Source organism: Cupressus sempervirens, chromosome 11 (assembly GCF_028749045.1).
Source record: "Cupressus sempervirens isolate cs-2001-9-10 chromosome 11, ASM2874904v1, whole genome shotgun sequence".
Taxonomy (NCBI): domain Eukaryota; kingdom Viridiplantae; phylum Streptophyta; class Pinopsida; order Cupressales; family Cupressaceae; genus Cupressus; species Cupressus sempervirens.
Window position 1 is genome coordinate 716,457,674 of NC_143128.1, and position 17,682 is coordinate 716,475,355.

The following is a 17,682-nucleotide window of genomic DNA, read 5'->3' on the forward strand; positions in this document are numbered from 1 at the left end:
TGTACCATCGTGCCCCTTTGTTTTGGCTTTTTTGTGAGCCTACGATTGTATGTAGCAACATCAAAACCTAGAAATGTGTCACCTCCTTGCCTTGTTTCTATAGATAAGGACCTTGCAACTTCCATTGGCCACAAAGCAATCACCGTAGATCTGCTAGAGATCTATGATGGAAAATATCATTGAATCTCCTATGTGCCTCTCGAAAACTCTAGTCAATAGGTATGTGTACGTAGGTCAGCTTGTCCTAACATTACTTTTGTTGTATTGTGGCCCATCTTCTAAAGATGCCCCCCACATATCCACGTGGCAACTGCTCCCTATGTCGCTTTGGATAAAGAACTTGCAGTTTTCATTGGTGACAAAGCAACAACCTTTGATCCGTCGAAGATCAATTGCCTTCTTGATTACTTTGATTTTATGAAAAATGGGACCCACAAAATATGAAGCTTATAATGTAATTTGTGTAACCATAGTTATGCAGATTTGGAAGATTAAAACCTAGGGATAGAACAATAAAACATGGTCAACCTTTTATGTATCCCCTAATTGCATAGGTATTTAATGAGTTAGAAAAATAATTTTCACCACCTTAGGAAATATGGTTGATCAACCTACCCATTTGTGCATGGTGATAAAAATGGGTAACATGAACTTCTTCATGAAATAGTTTATAAAGTGTTCTCTATTCCATACAACTTGAAAAAAGTAAAGGCTCATTTGTTCTTTGACTAACTACAACTTCTTGAAAAAAAATAAAGAATTTGTTACTTGATATTTTAGGAGCTTGCTACCATCAATATCGCACTAAATCTATAAGCCTTGCCTCACTGAACCACATTGCTTCAAACTTGAAAGGACATCAACCTTGTGTTGCTTCCTCCCACAAATATAACTTGATTAGGTAGTGATTTGACCTAGTAATAGGGGGAAAAATGCCTCACAAGTCCAAGTGACATTCGCCTAGGTTCCTAAACTAGCCAAGTTTTTCAGCAATATTCAAGAAGCCTTCGCTTCTATTAGTCCATGCATAATCAACCTTTTTAAAGGGGAGGTCAATTAGGCCATTGTTGACCACAAAATTGTTAAAATCGTGTTGGCTTTGTCCCATCCAACCTACACCTCCCATGTTTACTCCCGAGAATAAAATTGCATTGAAGTCTCCAAGTAGTATAAAAAGTTCTCCCATAGCTTACTTGAATGTCAAACAAAATATATATGAATAGGGATGAGTTCTTGCATAAATGCATGCAGAAGTTAGAGGAGTGCAAGTGGATTTTGCAAATTTTGGAGATTGGTATCAAGAGGTTGCATGTTTGCATATGGAAATAATAGATGATGCAACAAGTGAAATCAAGTGGAGGTAGTTCATGGTGGATCAAAAGCCATGGAGAGTGAAAGAGTGGAGACGTTATTTTGTTGAGAAGGATAGACAATAATGGTTTGGATCCCATGAAGGATAAAAGTGGAGGAGAAAGACTGTGGCAGAGAGGATAAAAATATGATGAATTCAAATCCACAAGAGAAGAGAAGAGTAGTGAGTAGAGCATGTAGGGGGAGGGTGATAGTTGTTCCAACAAGATGATGGAAGATAAAGAAAAATAAATTCTTTTTTGTGTATAATACAACCATGGAGTTTGTTATGATTAATTAACTCCATTTTGTGAGTTCTACTCACAAAAATTTTGCATCGAATGTGTCTAATGAATGAACGTTCAGGGTGAATTGATGATCTGCATTAACTAAAAATGTTTTCAATTCATTGTCTTTAGTTTTGGTTTTTTTTTCATTTTTTATGTATTTTTTACTTAGCTCTTTTTAGGCATGCCTCCATCCATTTTAAAGATCTTGATGGATAGAAGTGATTGACATTTTGCATGCGCTAAATATGATTCATCACATTGGATAAGATATTGCTATTGGAACATGGATTTGGCCAATGTGAAACTAAAACTTTTACTTTTTCACATACTAGGAGTGTGTGGCTTGTGAGCTTTAAAAGGAACATGTACAACCTTCAATTTATATTAAATTTTGTTAGATATTGTAGTCATAAAGATAAGCCAAGCATGTGGAATATTTGACAAAATGCATCAAAGAAGTGTGTTTCAGAATGATTGTGGATAATGCACAAATAACTTTAATGGAAAGACTTTATGAATTTTCGACCAACTAAACTAGTTGATCTAATATTGTCTATTGATTGGAATTGACACAAAAGAAATGGATGAATGAATGCAGGATTTTAATGACACCCATAAGCTTGAAACAATCTAAAGAACCAAAGATATTAGAGAAAAAAAAAATCATAACATACAAATAGAAAAATACAAGTTGTACAATAAAAATAGATGAAAGAAAGGTGAGATGGTAACATATTATTAAAAATAAAATAAAGGACGAGTGACACCCAAGAATGGACACAACTATCCTTCATCCAAATTGTACAGTTGACCAATTTAAAAAAAATAAAAAACATGGATTTTTCTAAAAATTTAAGTGTTAGATTTTCATGATGTGCATAGCTTGTAGTCGAAAATAACAAAAAAATTGGAAAAAATAAAAATCACTGTGTTTTTGAGAATATGAAATTTTTTTTTGACTTTGTTTTGTCTTTAGTACATTTTGAACAGAGATTATTCACTCACTCCATCAAAATACATATGAGCTGTACTACTTTGAGAGTTAGGAAGATTTTTTTCAAAAAACTTATTATTCAGAATATTTAATTCCCTTAAAATAAAAACAAAGTTCAACATGACATCCTACACTAAATTTCTCCACTTTTTAAAGATTTTATTTTTCATTAGCTAACCAGAATATAGTGACATTCTTCTGATTGAAAGATAAATTCACGAGTTGTTAGATGTCGGAGTAGACTGTGCTAGATTGGAAGCGATTTGAACCAGAAAGGATGAGATTTTCGCAGTTTAGCAGTAGGGCAATCTCACCTTTCAACCTAGGGTTTAAAAATGCAGGGGAATTGACCTGAGTTTTGTTGGTTTGGGCACGTGGAGTGTTGTAGGTGGTGCATATGTATTGCAAGAAGACAAGCATTTGGTCGACCCACAGAAGCATTTGCGACTTTAAATGGAAGATGCAGTGCATCTTAATGGCAATTTTATCGCTAGCTCTTTAGCTTCAACCCAAGATGAAAGGGCAATTAATATCATCGAAGATTCAAAGAAGGAATAGATGCAACAAATTTTTCAAAAGTGAACAGAGTAGCTACTCTCTGGATGGCCAATACAGAACGATTCAACGATGTTGTGGTGGGGCCGAATGACACAATGAAGGCTGCTGGGACCTCTGTAAAGGAATGATTATGCTTTTCTCAACAATAAAATTAGAAATTTCACATTGACATCTTTATAAAAGAGTGAAAAAATAAGAACTTATGTGATAAAAATTTCAGCATAGAAATCCGTATTTCTTTATCTTTCCTCCCATCTTGCTCAGGAACCAGTGTGGGTCTGGGAATGAAATGGAATGAAATGCAAAACAAAAATCTGACAAAATACAATGGTCAGGAAATTAGACAATACAGTTTGATGAAGTTTGAATTCTACTCATTTCAAATGTATATATTTATCTAAATGAAATGACTTTTCAGTTCATCTTCTAGATGACTATTCAACTCCTAATGTATCTATAATTATGTATAATAGTGTTGCAATGCGTACATTTTCTTCTAATGCCAACAATAATAATTGCCAATCCTTGAAAGGGGAAGTTGCTCATTAGTGAGTTCTTAGTGGCTAATGGAGCTCATATTTTAGAGGAGGTGGTTTGTGTTTTTGAGGTGTGTTCTCTTGGGTAAAACTTATAATGTAGTCAAAATTCGATTCATAAAGAGGTTGCAGTCCTGGTCTATGACCTGATTGTAATCATTGTTTCATTTTCTAAAATAATCCTCAATATTTGCCAACTATCAGTTATTGATCTATTTTCTCATAGCTTCATATTCTTTTAGTTTCAATATCTATGAAATGGAAAGTGACCACCTAGGGACTCCAATCTTTCGAATTATTTAGCAATTTTTTGTCTTTCACTATAGTTGTCAATATCAGTTTATTGCATAATAACTAGAGACTTAGGGTGTTGGAACTGATACGTGATTAGATATAGCATTTATATTGAGGTATATGTGTAAATGAATAAAGTTATGACTATATCATGTATTGATAAAAGCACCAGAAGATGTGGGTATGTGGATGAGATTCAGTCCTCCACCTAAAATATTTAAAAATCTTGCTGATTATTGCTTTTTTTATATTATTATTTTCTTATGGAGGAAATTTTTTTCCCCTCAAATTGGTGAGAAAGGGAAGCTCTTTCCTTGCATTTCTTGTGTTAATTGGCATGATTCTCTTTATCCGAATGCAGATGCTTCATAAAGCCATTATAGGCTGCTGAAGGTAATAGTTTGATTGTCTTTGTTATTTGTCATTTATATCCTGCCAAGTCTAATTTAGTGGTTAGCTGATATTAGATTAATCTTATTATATGGTGGTTGACATGGTTCTACTTATTTATTTATCTTCCAAAGCAATTGTCTTTGGTACGTCATTTGTATGGTGACAAGAATTGAGGGATTTTCTTTTTTTGCTAATCTGAAATTGAATTTTGGCCTATGGCTTGATAATCAATTTAACTATTTTTTATTTTTTTTAACATTTTATTTAGAAATTGACAGTATTAAAAAGCTTTTGTTAGCAATTTAACTATTTTTTATTTTTTTTGCATTTTATTTAGAAATTGACAGTATTAAAAAACTATTGTTAGTGTTCTATTTTCCTGTGGTGCCAATTGTTTTTATAAATCCAATTGGCTAAGATGGAAGTCACTAAAATACTGATTCCCAGTTTTATGAGTTGAACTAAATCTTTCTCAGTAATTGAGCTCGGCTACTACTTACAACATGCAGTGGCTGCTGCTATTCTCAGTTTTGATAATTTGTCTTCGGTATTTTTCATGTCCTTATTAATAGGTACAATGTGGCTACTTTACGACCAATTTGAGTTATGTTAAATCATTGACAACACCTTACATGTTAACAGCCATTTTTCCAAAAAAATTGTCACTATAATTTATTTTTTCATCAACTACTTTTGTAAGGGTAGGAACTCTTTAGCAGCTCCTATAGCTTATTAAGGGAAGCTCTTTTTAGTGATTCCTCTATTTTCTTGAAGCTCATCAGCAACTGTTTTCTTTCTCTGATCTCGGTTTATGCCTAGAGTATTCAATTGCTGGCATAGCTTGTTATTTTGATTAGAAAAGGTCTTTGGTGCCTATGAGGTTTATGCCTATATGTGTCTGTAGTTTGTCTACAAGTTTGGATGAATTGTCATTTTGATCAACTGTAATTTATGTTAAACACTTGTATGATTGGATGCATTGGCTTTTGGATATTTGTAGCTCCTTTTGGGAATAAATGTAGCTACCCATATGTCCATATGTTACTCATTTATGCTTCATTAAATTTTTTTATTAGACAGAGAGATATGAGGCTACTAATCAAAGATCTTGGAATCATTGACATTTAAGTTTACACGTAGGCTTACAAGCTTGTGAAACGGGCATTTGTTTGCCTTAGACTCTGAAATGCATAAAGTAAGGAAGGGATGCATTGTTGTATTATTTTTTAAGCAATTTACTTAAGGTCCTGTTTGACAGTTATACCTTCTACTGTGGAGAAACGACTTTATATGGGAATAATTCAAGTGAGGTGATTGATAGCAGTTCCTTGATATGTTTTTTCTTTACACATTTACAAAAGAAGAAACTGATATTGATTGCTTGTCTATGTATTTCATTGCTTTTGGATGATTTAATCATTATAATGTTTCTTTGACATTTAATTAACTGAAAATATGTGGGAGCTTTTACATGGTGTAGATTAAAATTTGAAGATATTGAGTTCTTGAACAGAGCAGAGAAAAATGACAGGGAATCCAAGGTTTCAAATATCCTCTAGTAGCCGAGATGGATCAAAATCTCCTGTTAATTGGAATGTGTAGCATAGAAAGTTAACTGCTTCAAACTTGGAAAGATCAAGAAACTCTCAAGAAAACCTCAAAAGTCAAACTCTAACAAGCAAAGTGATTTCTCCCAGGGCTAGTTCATCATTACATGGAGAAAATTTGGCTCTGTCACAGATTCTACTTCTAGATACATTGTCACTGGGAGATAAGAAACATCATCATCATCTAGAATTGAAAAGGGTAACTAATGCTACATCAGGAATTGTAGCAGAAGACCCATCATTGGGTTCAGTGCAGTCTAAGCCTCTTTCTTCTCTTGGAGTAGAAGAGCTGAAGCAATTAAGGAGTAGTGTCGCTGAAAATTCTCACAGGGCGAGGTAATATACCCTACAAAGACAACAATATTACATTATGGATGATTATAGCAAGGTTGTTTTTTAAAATTTGTAGTGATTTCCATTTGTTTTATGTTAAACATTTTCAAGCATAATATAGAAGTGTTTAGTGCATTTTTTTCTGTCCTAGATGCCATGCAGAATGTTTATCATGGTTTGGTTGTTAACGACATTGGTCTGCATTTCTATTCATCATACTTAATGTGAATCTTTTGTGATGCAGAGAGTGAATAGTTTTTTTGAATGAAGCCATATACAAATTAGATAAATATCATAGACCACTGTTGCCAAGAAAGAGGTCTCAGATAGAATTATCATCACCCAATCTGTTACTTTCAGTTGATCGATCTGCTGAGGATGGATATTTGATAAAAGATGGGCATCAGAATCACACAACTTTAGATTGTGTAGATCTTGGTTCCCATGAACCAGACAAGAGGGAATTTGTTGTTTCAAATAAATGACTCTGCACATCCAGAATGGATATGGAGGTTTGTATCATAACTGCCTCTCCAAAATAATACTTTTTGGTAGTTATATTTTCTGTTTCACTTCTTTTTTATTTTCCCTTGTTCAATTGTACTAGTTTTACTTATCTATTGATTGTAGGAGATCAAAAATTTGGTAAGAAGGTTTAGAAATTTCAGTAAACAACAGTTTTAATTGACTTGCTTTTCAATTTTTTCTTTTGTATTTTCATTCATGTCATAGATAATGATATTCTCTTGAAACTTCTAGTGTTTGTGATAGGGATTGCTACTTGCAATTTAATAATTGAATATTGTTCTTAATAGTGCAGTGAATGAGCCCATGTTGCCATCAATGGAAAGGCTATACTAAAAGCAATATGTACATTGACTTTTTGATATATTGCTTAATACTTGATGAATGGTCTCAGATGGAAGGGTGTACCAACAATTTTATGAATGGTATGGAGCAAAGGGCTAGTAGAGAGTGCCACTCAAGGCCAACTGAAGGGTATGGCTTCAGGTAGGACTTGTGATTGACACATTTTAATTTTAATTTTAATTTTTATATTGCTTCCAATCCATAATCAGATATGGCTGCCACCTATATTATTTTGATTTCCATATAATTTTATCAAATGTTTTTAATTTCTTATGTAATTGCATAAAGCTCACTGGCAGATGTATTCCATAATATTCTCATATTACTCTTTGAATATCTTGAAAGATTGAAACAATTTAAATGTACAGGAACCTCTCCTTTTGTGGAGGAGATTTTACCAGTCCCACTCCTAAGATAAACTTATATGCATCTGATAGTTGATTTGGAAAGATCTAATAATAAATTAAAATTCATGGTGAGGTTGCATTTCAAATGATTGCCAAAAAATAAGATGCATATGTTTTGCATGACATAAATTTCATTGGAATGGGCACAAATAATAAAGGAATCAGAATTTTCTATAGTTTTAACAAATTAATACAATTAAGCATTGAATTACTCATAGAAGAATCATTATATTAACATAGATTCTAAATTTTCCTCATTTACTTTTACTTAATTATTTAAGTTGTTGAAAATGCTGATTTTGACCCTGTAGCCATTTTTTGATTCAGTGCAGTTTCTGATTATGGCATTGTGGAAATATGACTGGGTTTCTCCTAAATAAACCCAAGTGAACCCAGACAGAATTCAAGCAGCTTCAGTAGTGCAAGCTAGAACCCAATCTTTTTGATAGAAATTCTAATTCTTTTTGTTTTTTTCTAATAATTTTTAGTGTTTGACTGATTAAAATAGACTAAAATGAATCCACAACCCTAATAATTTGGAGAAGCTAGATAGCAAGCACACTATCGGTGTGAGTGAAATGACACTGCTTGTGATTCTTTAAATAATCTTACATATCTAATGTTGATGATGATGTTTGATCTAGAACTTGGTCGTTGAACTTGACAATATATTTCTACGTTGAAGTTTGAGTAACGAATATTTTATCATATTTATATTTATCATGATATTCTTGTATATATTTATATGTATTTCATACAGAACAAACCCAAATGGAAAAACCCAAATGGAACCCCCAAATTGAACCCCCAATTCTAAACTGAGCTAGAACTAGCACCTTAGTTTAATCTCATCCCTTCACATTTGTTGACTCAAAATGGAACAAAAATAAGGACACTAAAATTTTAGTAACTGTTCATAATTCAAACCTCTGTGAGCACTGCAATCACTTGCTTGTGTCCAACAGGCCAGTTCATTTGGATGATTTTATCTAAAAATATGAATAATATGCTTTATAAGCCAACTCCAAACATGGTTACAGTTTATAAAAAAGAACGTCCACATCTACTGTGAACATTCAGTTACAACCCAAACTAATAATCAGTTAATTTTTGTATGTTTATAGCATTTTTATAATCTAAGTTACCAGATTCTCTCTGGCAATCCTCAAAGTCTAGTTCGATTCTGTACAAAGTCTGGTCATTGTCAAATTCTATCCAAATTCTCTTGCAGAGCTACAAATTTGCTGCAAATTATGTGAGAGGAACCTTGGCAGAATTTGCAGTGAACTTTGAAGAAATTGTTGCCCTGTGGCTAGACCTGGGCCGAATTCGATCTCAAAACATTTTTTTGGACATTTTAAAAGTGTTTTAAATTTTTTAGCATAATTTGGTCTATTCAATTCTCCCAACCCTAAAGTGGCCACTAAAAAAACCAAAAAAGACACTTTCTATTTTATTTATGCATTTGTGAATGAAAATGAAAACTTGCTTATAGAGGAAATCCAAATTGATAATAGGTGACATCCAAATCGAAAATTATAGAGGAATGTCTTTTAAAAAGATATGATATCTTTGAATCCAGGGCTTAAAATTTGAATCTCAACTTTTTTTCTAGCCTGGTTAGAAATCCTCTGACCAATACAAAATAAAAATTCAAATAACTGCACTTATCTTTTGACAGTTACTCTCATTCTCACTTGTCCCCTTGATATGGAAATATGTTCCATGCATCTGACCAAGCAAGTGTATCATGTTGTATGTATGGCTAAATGCTGCAATTAATATCTTGTTGAATTGAAACATAGATATGGTGGTGTATTTTGTTATGTTACTTTACTATTAGCATAGTGATGTATGGACTTATTTGTTGTTGCATATATATACACACACATATTTTTAAATTTTGTTACGTTACTTTACTATTAGCATAGTGATGTATGGACTTATTTGTTGTTGCATATATATACACATACATATATATTTTTAATACTTATGTTTTTGTACGGACGAACCCAAAATGAATCCAAACCCAACCCCTAAAAAATTAGGACAAATTTTGAACCCTAATCTCGAACTCGTATCCATATCAAAATCCGAACCAGAAACTTAGTTTATAATTATTAATGAAGGCTTAAACAGAAAAAGAGATCCTATGTGTCTTAAATAGAATTCTTCTCAGCAGTAATTGAACCCCCAAATCTGAACCATTGATTTGAACTCGAACCAGAACTGACAACTTTGTTTAATCTCATCCCTTCACATTTGTTGACCCAAAATGGAACAAAAATAAGGACATTATATTTCTAGTAATTGTTCAAAGTTCAAACCTCTTCGAGCACAACAATCACTTGCTAATGTCCACCAGGCCAGTTCACTTGAATGATTTTATCTTTTAATATGGATAGTATGCTATAAGGCTATAAGCAAACTCAAACCATGGTTTCAACTTATTTAAAAGAATATTTGTTTGAACATTTAGTTACAACCCAAGCTAATTATTGATTAATGTTTGTAAGTTTGTACCATTTTGAAAATTATTAATGAAGGCTTAAACAGAGAAAGAGATCAAATTAGACTTAAATAGAATTCTCCTTAGCAATAATTTACTATGCAATACAGATTTCTGTAGTAGCAACAGAGAGGTTCTCACACTTATGCATGTTGCTAACCCATAAAAGAAAATTATGTTTTCCTACCAAATTTTATCATCTTCATCTCTTAGAAATCAATTGATTTCTTTTGTTTTAATATTTTGGATTTTCGTGGATTGAGGAAGGGAAACTGCTTAGAAGTTTTGAGGCATTTGAAATAAATATTACACTTGACCTAATGGAATACTTGTTTGCAAGGGAGATGAATTCTCAATAGTGGGGCCATGTTACTTCCTGGATCAAGGGTCGAGGCTAGTTGAGGTGGCATCCTTTTTGGATCTTCTTATAATATTTCCAGTCAAACTGTGGAACGTTGCAATTTTCTTATATTTCACAATAGATATGCAAAGATCTTGAGAGAATTTAAAGGGTGTTACTAACAGATGTGTTTAGTCCACATAGTTTAATGCCTTGGGCATCTATTCAATCTCCCTGCTGGCATGACAAAATAGAGAAAATGGACCTTTGATATAAATAAAGGAGCCGTAAACCATGTTTATAAAATGGTTGGTGGAAAAATAATTTTAGGAGAGCATCATAGAACATATAAATGTAAGCAAGAAAAGATATATATTTGCATCCATATAGATAAGCAATTTAAAATGAGAAAATCCCAAACAGGGAAAGGAGAACACCTAAAATATGATAGTTATGTCAACCAGTTCTCAAAAATAAAGCAGGACAATATGGTTAGAAGAATAGTTCTGGATCATCACTAATCTCCAACATCTCAAATTACAAGGAGCTATGAGTAAAATTCATGACTTGTTTTCATCCTTAAGTTATGACAATAAAGATCTAGAAAAACAGAGGAAAAAACTTGAAATAATGCAGAATTATGATAAGAGGATTGTAGCATGTGGTAATCAAGGAGAACAGAGAGACATTGAATTCGAAAAATGATTCATTGTTCTACAAATCAATCTATTTGTAGTTGACTCACATCTATGATCTTCCAACTTTTGGAACAAGCTAGCTTGATTATCTGCATTACTTTGTATTGCTGGAAAAATTAAGAAAACTTGCATGAACAACTTGCTCTGTTAAAAATTGTGGCTGTGGAAAATCATATCTTTAGAGTTACACTTTCTTAGAATTGCCTTCTTGAAGTTGGGTTGTCAAAATTTAGAATTAAAAAAAATATTTTCCTCATCTTTTAAGCTTTATTTTGTTCTTTGTTTGGAAATATCTATACTTGAGACATTCTATTTTGATATTTCTTGAAGTAATATTCCTTTTGAGGGAATACTGGCTCGTGGATAAGTGAATGCTAGAATAAAATGAACAAGTTCTAACTCTAAGTTTGCATGCTATGGCTAGATATAGATTTGATTGTGCACTTTCTGCAAATGAGAAGTGGTATTGTTTTATTGGTTCAGAGAAGGATCAAACCATTAGTAAGAGCAGTTTTCATTTTGATTCTTAGGCTATTATCATTTCTTATTTTTCTTTAGTGGTCTACTTTGGTCAAGTTTTATAACTTCATTCCACTTTGAAACTGAATTCCTGCATATCTTCACAAAGCCTAGGTCATGTATGCATACATATAATATATGCAATAGCTAACAATATAATTTACCAATTCCTTTGCAAATGTCCATAATTATTGCTAAAATTTGAGCTTATCTTGTTACTGTCTTAGAATTCAATACCTTTATGTTATTTTATGCGTAGGTCAAACGTTCATGACCAAAATCATGCAGTAAGACCAGCCACAATTACAAAGGGAAATTCTTCTTGTGCACCTCCCTCAGGCTCAGGTAAATTTTGGGTCTCAACTAAAACTACTTTGCATAGTCACTGTACTTAAGATAGCTGGAATAGACTTCAAATCTGAATAGTCAGATTATTGGTGACTCTAATTGTCACAAGCTCCTTTTTTCAACAGTATCTTCATCAATTCCTCTTGCACAGTGGCAGAAGAAAAAGCCACCAAAGCATCAACGATCAAAAAGAACAAACTTAGTACCACTAGTTTCAAATGGCTACAATTTATTGGAGAGGTTTTCAAATCTTGAGTCAGTTGCTAAACCCAATTCAATCGTAAGGATCGATCAAGGTTTTATAAGACACTCTTCTGAAAATAATGTTCTCCAATAGAGCAGATTGACATCCAAAACGATCTCTTCTTTTACTACATTTTGTGAAATTGAGGGATCAGGAGTTGGTGATAAGTTTAAGGACAAGAATAAGAAACAAGTAGATGCAGATGAAAAAAATGCACCTCTTTATCAAAATGTTGAATTGTTCGCATTGCTTCCAAAGAAGATAAAAACTGTCACTAAAGAAGAAAGTGAGAGGTCTAGTACTCGCCTTAGAGTGAATGCTACTCCATATGAAAAGCTTGAAAATCCTGCAACAACAAATCATCTGAAAAAAACAAAATCTGACATTGACAAATGGGCATGGTGAGCAGTGTTATATAAATAGAATTCTAGTTTTTCATGATTAAATGATCAAGAATCATTGAAAATAAATGGCTATTATATGAGCATGAGTGATTATTGAAAAGAAATTGCTTTAGTTTGACAAACAGTTTCTCTTTTGTCAAGGAGATTTTATCTGCAGTACCTTGCTGAAAAACCCAAGTCCAATTATTTCAAGTAAGAAAAGAAGTTTTGTGAATGAGTTTTTGGATAGTGAGTCCTTGAGGCCTTCTAGAAAATTGATTCCAATAGAAGAAATTGAGAGACCTGGAAAATTTGGATGTTTTGACAGGATGCTTCCACTTTCTCAAAGAATCCTTTCAGCTTTGATTGCTGAAGAAGATTTTGGGGAAGTAAAAAGAAGTTTCTATGATGGACCACAAGCTGACTGCATTCAGTACACAAATAATGGTTCTTCTTGTGGAAATTGTAGTCATATTAAAAGTGATATTGAAAATGCAGGGAAACAGGAATCAGAGATAGAGCAAGGCATTAAGATGAAAAATGGGAAGCATCACATGTTGGATTGTTGTAATGACAACAATCATTTTGTTAATGAGCATCAGGATAATATGGCAAAAAATATTTATAGTGATGGTTTCCGGCAAGATGATATTGTGGTGCACTCAGAGGTTTTAGGTTTTAATAAAGAGTTTAGAGGCTTGGACAAACAATATAGACATGTAGTGAAAAAAGGAAAATTTCATTTGCAATCCAATTGTCAGACATTAAGATTAATTTTAGGCAATGCTGCATCTGACATTCAATACCAAGATATGGATCTGGATGAGTGAATTTTATTAGAACTCCAAAGCATTGGATTAAGTCCAAAACCATTGGTATCATTTCTAACCTAACACTATCTCTATCATTGTGTGTGAAATTTTTTGGATTATTTTATACGTAAAAAATACTTGCCTTAGGTTTTTAGTTTCCTCTGTGATATTCTTTTGATACATTACAATATCCCTTGTTTAGCCAGATCTAGCACAGAAGGAAGATGAGGAAATAAAAGCATATACTTGCAAGCTTGAAGATGAGCTCCAGCAATAGGTAATTTTCATCAAATTCATTAAAAGTACATCAATATCCTCTCTTATTTCTCACTTTCCTCAAAGTTGATAAATATAAGTTATAAACAGTGATGAGAAAGTAGATATATATATCCATGAGAAATGAAAGAGTCCTTTAGACAAAGGGTACTTTTCAATATTAGTATGATTGATTTCATTGCCCTACACCTTAAGTGTATTTTGCTTTGATATATAATGGTAGTTCTTTTTATGATCTTAGTAAAGAGAGGTACTAGTGGATATTCACTCTTTATGTGTATAATACTGTAGTTTGTGAAAAAATAAGTAACTTACCATCCTTTGTTGCATCTCTAGGTATCCCAAAACAAGCACCATCTTCATAGACTAGAAAAGGCTGTCCTTAAAGGATTGGAAGTTGAAGAAAGGTAAATAGATTTTTGCTACAACAGATGTTCATTCAATAACATCGATATTGGTGTCTTCACCTTATCAGTTTGACATTCGTTTGGCTAAGCAGTAGTTTGCAATCATTATAGTTAATCTGATAATTGGACATGGATATATGCTTTGTATGGCTTCTACATTCTGTAATTTTTAATACAGTGTTGAACAAAAATTACACCTTAATTGTATGGAATTGTTTTTGGTTGGTTTCTTTTTTTTTAGAGCACCTAATATTTTCTAGTTTATTAATGATGTTTTCAGAGAGCGTGAAGCTCTGTACATGAACAAGCTAGTGGAATCAGCATATAAAAGGCACATGGTACGCACTCTAAGATAATCTCAACTAATATTTGGTGTGGTATTAGATATTAGCCTCTTATGCAAACTGATTCCAGAGATTTATGCCAATCTTTTCAACATAGCCTATACATATATTTAAGGTTTCAAATTGTACATAATTCTTTGTATGATACTTTGATGCTTATTCTTTCTTTTCTTTTCTTGAAAGTAGTTCTTTGTTTAACAATTGAGAGTTTTACATAATCTTTCTTTCAATAGAATTATCAAAATCATTAACTTTATAGGATAAAATTTATGCTATAATGACTTGGAAAAATTCCAGAAAGCACGTATAATATATAGATGACTTAGCACTGCCTCTTTATGTGTGCTTTACTTAATGAATGGAGTAACACTTAATGGCACTTCTATATAAACAATGGGACCAGTAGTGATACTTAAACATACCATCTTCAAATGACTGTAGTATTTAGCATTAGTTGCCAGTTCAGGTTTGAATCTTGCTTTGTGTTCACAGATTTGATTCATTGAAGAGGCAAATTGTTTTTGTGGGTTAGCATCATTTTTTTATGTTTGGCTATAGAAAACATATACATATATGCATGTATGTTCTTACCACCAAGTCAATGATAGCCATAGATAATAAAATATTAAACCCTCCACAATTTTACAAGGGCTCTCACCAAATTTATCATTATGTGATGTTTGCTTCTTTCCTAGAATCACAATTACAAGTTAGGGTTAGGGTTAGGTTACATCTTTACCAAGTAAAATATCTTCTTGAATCATACGGCCCTGGCTTTGGATCCCGCAATCATAACCAAGGAACACACATACACATACTTCCAAATATTAGGGTTAGGTAATAACATATTATTCTTATAATATCTATATTATTGTTTAAACCTATTGGGGTTTGGAGGGAAGGTACATGATAGGTCTGCCCAAAGTGATCTCTACACTAAGTGCAAGAGTGGACACCCACTCTCTTGGTCCTGACGGGCAGGCAACATGGACATCCACCGAGGTGGCCTACTTAGTGGGATGCTTGTAATTACTTTCTCTACATATGCCTCATCCTTCCAAGGTCAATGGCCATCATTATAGAAATAGAGAGGAGGTTGTAAAGGGCTTTTTTGACTGTCCTATCTAAGAGAAGATCTTTTCCCTCTTGGACCCAAGGGAAGGTAAAATGGACATCCCTAGGGTAGCCTACTTAGATAGCAATCTTATAACTCCCCTCTTTCACCTCCTACCTTCCATATCATTTTGTGGTTTCAAACAGTTTCATCATGACATACATTTCACATTCAATCATAATTAAGGGATAATTATTGACCAACAATGCATAAGCTAAATATATACCACAAGAGAAGTTAAGATTATTAAATGCTTGGTAAAATTGATCTGAAATGAGTATAAGCCTATTGTGCTCAAGTTGAATTGAATGCTACCCACTGATGATAAGACTTTATTTTATGTGCTGATGGAATCACTGGTGCCTGATCTTATGTTTGCTTGCTTCCTCAAATCAGAATGCTTGCTCATTCAATGTAATCTGGGAAATAATTGCTTGTATGTTAGATGCCATAGCCAAGTCGGACACTATTTTGACCTATGGAACTTTCACTGTGGAATCCTAGAAGGGTAGTTTTACTTATTTCCATTAACTTCGTCTATTGTTCAGCTTCAAATTTTATATCCTGGGTTTTAGCCTGGTGAGCTCAGTAGTGAAATGGTTGGTTGCTATCATCAGTTGCGTGGAATAATTTGATAATCAATAAAATAGTTAAATAGATGTTCATAGTGTATTAGTAAATTTTTCCAAATTCAAATTTTCTTCCAACTTTAATATACACTTTTTTTACATATTTAGAACTCAATTGTGGTCTATCTTATTCAATTGAAAATCAATTGATCTTTATGGTGTGTTTTTATTTATTGATGTTTCTATATTTCATATTTTTGTTCTGGAAAATTGTGTATATTAAGTGGGCATCATGTGGAGACTGGATAGGGTTTCAAATTTCAAGAAAACATTCTTAACTTAAAACTAAATGTAATGTCATGTAGATATAGTAAATGTGACTGTGTTAGGTACTACAAAATTAATTTTAATTGCTACTTGTAGTAGCATAAAAGATTTCAAAAAATTATCATGGAGAAATGATTATCTATATTTATTATTAGGTCTTCATTCGAGAGATGTTTTTTTCACAGGGATTGCGAGGCACCAATGCATCTGGTGGTAAGCGTGGAAGAAAAAAAGGTTACAAAGCAAGCTACTCTGGATTTTGTCAAATGAGCACTGTCTAAGTGTAGAATGTTTGAAGAGACTGGCAAGACCTTCTTTTCAGATACACCTTTAGAAAAAAGAATGTTTTCAATATCCTCAAAGAAGATGGCTAAAAAATTAGGTGGGTATGCTGTCAAAGGAAACACTTCAAATATGCTTGCTGAAAATGCTTATGCTCTCTCAGATATCAAAGCATCAGGTGTTGTACATGTGTCCTGAATTTTGCCATTTCATTTTAGAATAAGGGGGATATTCTCTACTAATGCTTGTAGTTATTATCTTATTATTAATGGCATAAAAATGATTAACATATACATATGTTACGGATAAATATTTAATTACATTTATTATGCATTAAAAGCTCTCAGAGTCTTGTTACCATTTTGTGAAATCATTTTTTTAAAATGGCCATAGATTGTGGATCAAGTGTGACATTTCTAACTTTTATGAGTAACATAAATGCATTCTATCATTGTTGTCTTTACAGTTAATCCTACCATCCCTTCAGAGCAAGGTGCACATTTTGTTGACCAACATACAGAGAAGCTGAAGAATCAAGATAGGAAATTATGTAACCCAATGCAAAGGGTGGCTTCTTATCCAGAGAAAACTGTTGTGAAAGATAAGGTGCAATCAACATTTTGTAGAAAGAGAGCACTGCCACTTGAAGAAATTAATGGCAGTGGCATTCTGAGGGAGACAACCGCTCTTGAAGCTACTCTACTTGTGGGGGCTAAAATAAAACACATTAAAATAGACAGAGAAGGCCAGGTGTAGACCAAAGTGATCTTAACCAAATCTGGTTCCACTCGGAGTGGTCAGCCTGATCTGGGCAAAGCAAAGATTGAGAGGAAAAGAAAACTTAAACCATGGCAAAAGATTGCTCAGTTGTCAGCTGT